This window comes from Xyrauchen texanus, chromosome 49 (assembly GCF_025860055.1).
Source record: "Xyrauchen texanus isolate HMW12.3.18 chromosome 49, RBS_HiC_50CHRs, whole genome shotgun sequence".
NCBI lineage: Eukaryota > Metazoa > Chordata > Actinopteri > Cypriniformes > Catostomidae > Xyrauchen > Xyrauchen texanus.
The window spans coordinates 18,087,921-18,096,078 of record NC_068324.1 but is presented as its reverse complement, the minus strand read 5'-3'; the positions used below and the strand labels follow the sequence as shown (position 1 = coordinate 18,096,078).

At 38.8% G+C, this 8,158-nt stretch overlaps 1 pseudogene; it reads right to left on the bottom strand.

The window, feature by feature from the left end:
• Positions 1–1,150: 1,150 nt before the first annotated feature.
• Positions 1,151–8,158, bottom strand: part of LOC127640291 (uncharacterized) — a 49,378-nt pseudogene continuing 42,370 nt past the window's right edge.

Sequence of the window (8,158 nt, the reverse complement as noted above, 5' to 3'; positions counted from 1 at the left end):
CACTTTCTAAGTTGCTAATTAAGCTAACGATTGCTTACACTAACTGTTAGGGTTTTTTCAACACACTTTATCATGAATGATAACACACCCGAATGCCAAATCATGGCTTGTTGAGAAGAGATGTACTATTACCTTTCCAAGTGACTGAATTTATTTATCCGATAGACTTAAATTGAATGAGGGACCTGAGACATAGAGAATCATAAGAGAATTGTGAGAGGGCTCTTTTGACAGTAATAGGGTTGCCAACTGAGACTTTCTTTTTTCTGGAGAACACAAATGAATTTTTTTAGAAGAATTTCTCAGCTCTGGTTTGGCACACCAAAAACATGAACATTTACACTACACAGATACAACATCCTTCGCATAAAACTGGGACTCCGTGCGTTACATTGATGAAGTTGCACCACACAGAATGTACATATAGTATATTATATATATTTCTGCTGATATTTTTGTGTTATTTATAGTTTTTGTACTTATTCATTTCTGCTGAGAATTGGGGGGACAAACACAGAATTGTAGAGTTGTACAAAGAGTTGTAGTTTACTTGTTACCCCGCACACATGACAATAAAACAAACTTGAACTGTAGGTTGATACAATGAAAGTGAATGGTGGCCAGAACTTTGAAGGTCAAAACGTTTGCATAAAAGTAATCCATATGACTCCAGTGGTTTAATTCATGTCATCTGAAGCTATATTAAAGGTATGGGTGATAAACAGATCAATATTCAAGCCCTTTTTTAATTGTTAATCTACACTTTCGACTTTCACATTCAGCCACCTACTTCTAGGGGCAGGTCAAAGGGAGAAATTTATAGTAAAAAAAGGACTAAAATATCGATCTGTTTCTCACCCTCACCTATCACATTGCTTCTGAAGACAAGGATTTGACCCAGGAGTCTAATGGATTACTTTTATTCTGACTTTATTTCCTTTTTGGACCTTCTGAGCTCTGGTCACCATTCGCTTGCATTGTGGACCAACAGAGCTGAAATATTCTTCTAAAAATCTTTGTTTGTGGTCTGCAGAAGAAAGTCATACACATCTGGGATTGCATGAGGGTGAGTAATATGATGAGAGAATTTTCATTTTTGAGTGAACTATCCCTTTAAGTGGTAAAGTGCACAGCCATGAAGAATACCAGACTACTCTTTACATGCTTGAATTAGATTAGTGGTAGGAATACCGATCAGGTCAGCAGTCTCCGTCTTGGTAATCACGTCAATGTCGGTGTCATCTAGCTGAGTGTGGCCCAGGTCCTGATGCAGGGAGAGGTCCCGCTGCAGCTGACTATTCTCAGACTCAAGGCCGCTCAACTGAGAGCGCAGCGCGATGATGTCATCGGCCATTTTATGCATGGCTGTCCGGTAGTTTTCCAACTCCTAAAAATGCGTAAGAAAATACTTGTAAATGCAACAAATCCTGCAAAAAATATGCATTTTTAATCTGTTAAGTGTAATACTCAGGGTTAATACTTGCGATGTGTGCCTTGGTTGGAAGCACCACCAATGATATTATTAACGCTACAGGAATGGCAGTTGAACTTTGCTGCCACTAGGGCGCATCAAAGTCACGTATTCGGTCGGGGTGTCTGCTCAGTAAAGAGGATTAACAGCAGCTTGTTTTCATGCAGCATTTGTCTGAGACGGACTGTCTACTTAATAAACATTCATTTTACTCTGACAACAATTTCAGAGGGAAATAGATATATACTGTCAGGTTAAGAAGTATGGTTGGGTTAAGAAGACTGGGGAATCTGTCTGTAATGGCTTCACTTCAGGGCAATGTAATCAATACAAGACTGTAGCCTCAGGGAGATCTGAGTCAGATCGGAGTACACAGAGGATGAATACAGGGATACAAGGTGACATCTGCCAAGTGAAATGTGCTTTTTTAGCATGATATTATAAAGACAATGTTTCCAAACTTAAATAATGGACTTTTATACTGTCATCATGCTAAAGCCAAAGCAAATTATTAAAATATTATCTGGAAAATATTAATTTGGGTCAGTTGACCAAAGATTGAGTATCTTTTTTCTTAACAAGTACTAGAGCTATGCTAAAAATACAAATCTGAAGAGAAACATTTTAATTTTTGTTACTTTTTTAATTTGAACTTTTTCAAATAACTGATAACTAACTAAACAAGTTCAAAAGAAATTTCAATCCTAAATTCGTTGTCTAAATGTAGGCCCTGACCATTGTTTGTATTTAAACAATCGGACAATGTCCATTAGTGCACATACTAATTTCTTTAACTGGCCAATACTGATAATCGGCCAATACACTGGTACATCGCTAGTCTCACTGTCTTTATTTTGAATGTGTTGTTCTATAGCTTTGATGTGCTAAATAGAGAACACACCAGGGGCGTTGTAGGATGTTTCAAGCATCCTTTTGTGCTATTGTGTTAGTTGTATGTCAGATGTCACGTAACATGCGAGTGAGACTTTCTACTCTTTTGTGTGCAATCATTCAGAATTACTGTGTAAGGGGGGGTTCATCTGAGAGTTGGTGGGGGGTTGGGTGTGCAAAAACGGGAGGGAAGGCAGTGGGACCTATTAGGCGATTCCAATTTGGGCCAGTGTGTGTGTGGCTCCCTTGGGTTATCTGAAAGAAATTGAGCACTTAATTGAAAGGGCACACATGCAAGGTGAGAATGATGATCGGTGATGAGATGTGGGGCCCGTTGAGGGGGAGATAGAGAGGAATCATCTGAACCCAATGAAAGAGTGAATGAGGAGTGAGAAAGAGAGATTGGTCCCCTTAGACTGCACAAGAATGGCCCCCATATATTCGGCACTGTTGCTCCAAACAATCACATTATTAAAACACATATGGGTTTCTCTCTCTTTTTCGCTGTCTGTGGGGTGCAATGCAATGATTCTGTGATGAAAAAAGAAAAACCAATGTGGTCTTTCCATTGCATCTTTGTTTCAGTGACTGAGAACTCAAGACACTAATGCTAATGCACTAACACGCTATACGCAGCCATGATATATGCTGATTACAATCTGTTATTGTAACATTGTCACGGCACGCACCCTGGGCCGGACGATGTCCACCTTGTTGGTCCAAGAGTGACACCTGTGGCTCAACCTTGCGGAGATGCGTGACGCAAAGAAGGTCCGCTTTCTCGATGCGCCCATCTCCCAAGGGGGGCCGCAACGCCGTCGAGGATTCGCCCATCAGTTCTCGATAGTGAAAAAGTAGACAGAGGCCATTAAACACATTCTGCCATGGCACGTCTCGGCCACCTACTGGCCTCTGAAGTCCCATGCCCCATCTGCCTCTAGCCAAGGCCTTCCTCCTGCGATGTCAGCCCCGGCTTCCCCACCATCGGAGCATGTACGCCGGTCTCTGAGAAGAAGATCCTCCCGCAGGAAAGTGGCACCACCTGCTCGTCAGCCAGCCGCCAAGAACCCTGGATGGGCTTCGAAGCAGCTCTGAGACAGGCGACCCAGGGATGAGGCTAAAGACTCGGACTGACCTTTGTAAAACTATATGAATATTAGGTCATTATGTGGTATTGTTGTAATAGTTGTCAGATGGATAGTCTTAGGCTAGATGGGGAGCAATTCATTTTCCTAGTACAATTACAACATTACAATGTGTGCTGCCATATGTGGGAATGGTGTACTCAGCCCCATTTTCATCATTGGGCCCTATAACACACAACATCTCCTCAATTTCCTGTAAACTCTTTACAGGGATCTCATTCCTGAGAATGAGAGGGGGTTGGTTAGAAATGACTTGCCAACGTATGTTAATGTTTGGAACAACGTAAGTTTCCATCATTCAAATACAGTCAGGGAATGTTTTGTTACCCACCCACGATGTTTGATGGAGTTTCTCCCAACATACTCCCCATTCATAAATCCCATTGAGGAGTTCATGCATGGAGATGGAAGGTCTATGATCACCCTCCTCATGACCAGTTGTCCTTACTGGGTGCAATGGATGCTGGTTGTGAGGATATCACAGCAGATTGTTGTAGGGGGTAGCTGCATCATGCCAAAAGATTTTTCCCTCGTTGCATTGCAAGGGAGAATATCAAGTGTGATGTAGATGAAATGTTGTGGCCAGACAGGAGGAGAGATTGGAAGACCTGTGAGGTTGATTAACTTTTTAATGAGAATATTTTCTTTTGTCTTGAACATACTATAGTTCCTGAATTTTTTTGTTCTATATATTTTATTCTGTACAAGCTCTCTTTGCGTATTTTCGGTTGGTTGTAAAGTATGTACATACAATGATGAGAAATGTTTGAGTAAATGTTTTGTTGAAAGTATAGTGTGTGCCATGACTTTTTGCCATCAGTACTATTCAGCTGCTACATGTACAATGTTAGCAATTGGACAATATTACATAGTGGGTAACCATCACACTTTCAGAGTACACTGTCATTTTGACAGTCATTGAAGATGTCTTTGCATTTTGACTGTCTTGGTCTAAGCAATGATAAAGGAACCTTTTGTTTTGATGACAATGATTTATTAATTGATGGATTTATTTACATTTGAAACGTGAGTTAATTCTTTTGATTGAGTAATCACCTTTTGCAGGTCACATAGAGTGGTGTGCTGAATGTACCACGTGAGGTGAGGATTGTACTTAGTGTTTTGACAATTGTAAGTTTGTTTCAGTAAATGTACCAAATCGATTGAAAAACCTGTAATAATATTATCTCCTCATTATCCTTAGGTCATGTCCCAAGAAACTGTAAACTGGCAGTTATCAAACCGCTTATCAAGAAACCACCAGTCGAATTGCCTAATTATAGACTGATTTCAAATGTCCCATTTATGTCGAAAATACTAGAAAAGGTAGTGTTCTCCCAACTATGTTCATTTTTAGAGAGAATTTGTATATATGAAGTATTTCAGTCATGATTTAGGCCCCATTATAGTACAGATACCGCACTTGCAGAGTTACAAATTACTTGCTCTTATCATCTGATCATGGCTGCATTTCTCTACTAATGCTCTTAGATATTAGTACTGCCTTGGACACCATAGGACAAGACATTCTCTTGGGTAGGATTTAGAATTATGTTGGCATTTTTGGACAGGCCTTATCTTGGTTTAGGTCCTATCTCTCCAACCTCTACCACTTTGTCAGTGTAAGTAAGTAAGGAACTGACAGATCAAATAAAAGTTAAGTATGGAGTGCCTCAGGAATCAGTTTTAGGGCCTCTGTTTTTCTCCCTATATATGCTCCCCCTGGGTGAATTAGTTTTCACTGTTATACCCAAATTTTTATTTCTTTGAAACCCAATGAAATTACAAAATCTTCCAAATTAGCAGAGTGTATAAATGACATTAAAGAGTGGATGGCTAGAAATTTCCTTCTACTCAATTCCAATAAAATAGAAGTACTAATTATTGGAACAAAAACCTCCAAAAATAACCTGACTCTTGATGGATGTACTGTAACATCAATTTCTACAGAAAAAATGTAGGTGTTATATTTGATAGCAATCTAAACTTTGAGAAACAAATTTCCATTATTTGTAGAACTGCATTCTTCCACCTCAGAATATAATAATCCATATATATAAAAAATATCAAAATCCACAAAAGGAGGGAGATCATTTTCATATTTGGCTCCTAAACTGGAATAGTCTTCCTAGCAGTTTTGGGAACTCAGACACACTCTCTCAGTTTAAAGGGGTCATATAATGGTACATGCACTTTTTCAAGTTGATTGTACTGAAATGTGTGTTGGCTGTGCCTGTACACAGCCATACTATTATGATAAAAATCCATCCAGTGTTTTTGTTTTAATCTCCTTATATATTTTCCCCTGCCTCAAATCGAGCCGTTCGACCGTGTGACGTCACACGGTCGGACGCCCCTCCCAGGATTGTTGATTGACAGCAGTGTTTCAACACAGACCCGCCCTCGCTCGAGAGCGAGCTGTCAATCATAGTCCGTCATCATTGTTGATACACTGGAGCACAATGGCGCCTAAGCGATTGTGGTGTTCTGTTCTTCGGTGTAATAACGAACACAGCAGTCATTTTGATGTTCCTAAATCTGAACCGCTGAAGACGCAGTGGCTGAGTTTTGTTTACGATGGGAATATTCCCCACGAGCAACGTCATTGCGTTAATGTTTGCGCGAATCATTTTTCACCAGACGGCTTTATAAACGAGGGTCAGTATAAAGCTGGTTTTGCTAAGAAGCTGCTGCTGAAAAAAGATTCGGTACCAACTATTTATATTCCTTCTGCACCTCCAGAAGAAGTAAGTGTAACGTTTTATTAACCTTTATATTAATCTTTGCAAATCGCTTGCACGCTTCACAATGAATGTGGCTAATGATTACACTCAGGGTACATTACGGCATGTTTTCCATTACGTTACGACGTTCTCAATATAATTCATAATCCCACGTTTATAATGAACAACGTGTTATGGTTATTGTGTTATTAAAAACTGTGTACGCAGGTGTTACAGTTAACATGGTAACACTAAGTTACACCTGGTTTACTTGTATGTTACTGTTATAACTGCATGAAGATGAATGGTAACACAATACTGGCAAAATACTGTTTACATCTTGCAAATGCATATGATTTAAGACTATTAATACTCTAATTGATGTTATCTGATCACTTATTTTTGCTTTCGTATAGACAACGGAGAGGCGGGTGACCAAAGCTCATTATCATTTAAAGTCATATGCACTGAAACGGGCGTGCTGAAAACAGAGCTGTTTTTGAGCAGGTAAAATTAGTGTTTTCTTAAAATACTAATGAGAATTTTTAATAAAAGTATATTACAAAGTTTTCATTTAGACCCTAAAGATTCATATTAACTTGTACAAAAATGGCATTATATGACCCCTTTAAGTCTAGACTAAAGACTCATCTATTCAAGTCAAGTCATTTTTATTTGTATTGTCCTTTTCACAACACACATCATTTCAAAGCAGCTTTACAGAAAATTATGCTTTAACAGAAAATTAAAGTTTAATTTATATAATGTCTTAGAGCCATCATATTGTAATTGTAAATTGTGTATAAAAATAAATTATTACATTGTTAAATAATACTTGTATTTAGAACCCCAGTGAGCAAGCCGAAGGCGACTGTGGCAAGGAACACAAAACTCCATAAGATGTTTGTAATGGAGAAAAATAACTTTGGGAGAAACCAGGCTCACTGTGGGGGCCAGTTACCCTCTGGCTGAACAGCATGAATATAATGCCAGTATTAGTTATTTGTGTGCAGTGCAAGTCATGGTTTAAAATTAGTTAACTAAATAAGTGTTAAGGGCCAGTGTTTAAACAAAGATTTTGTATGAACTGTAAGCTTAATGACTAATGTCTTTAGAAGTTCACATAGATGCAATTGTCCTTTGTTAGTTGGCTTATGAAGGCTTTTTGTTGGCAATTAATTGATAGTCTATGTATTCCATTTTAAAAGTGTGGTCCATCATTAGACCATGGTGATGCAGGCAGAGATCAGTGAGGTGCATCACAGTTCAACCGGCAGGTAATTTTGGTGAGGTCTATCCTGAGTCCAAGGTTCATGCAGTGTCATATGAAGTATATGATGTCTTACAGTTGGAGTTAGCATCAGTTCATCCTCTGAAGTCCATCGTAAAAGACTAAAGTGATGTCTGGCTAGCACCGGCTGTAGTTTGTCGTCATCACTCAGTGACACATAGCAGTGTAGTCCGACACCAAGCAGGAATGGAGCTGGATCTTGCTGGCTCTGGTAACCTCGGTATATGAATCCTGAGGTTGAGACAAGAAAACAAATAGAATAATATTAGTGTAGATGCCATTCAATTTATTGGAGAGTTATAGATTGTGAGAAATGTTTCTGAGAAATGTTTCTGGTTCCGGCAGACCTAACTAAATTAGCCTAATTGTGAGTTGATGGATAAATTAGGTGTATTCCTTGCTAAATATTTGAGTCTTTAGTCTAGAATTAAACTGAGACTATTCCATAGTTTGGAGACAAATAGGAAACGGATCTACCTCCTCTTGTGGATTTTGATATTCTAGGAACTATTGACAGACCAGCATTTTGCAATCATAATGAATGTGATGGAATATAGCGTGGTAGAAGGTCACTTAAGTACTGTGTACCATTCGAATCTTTGTTTGTAGTTAACATAATTTTAAAAACGAATATAAA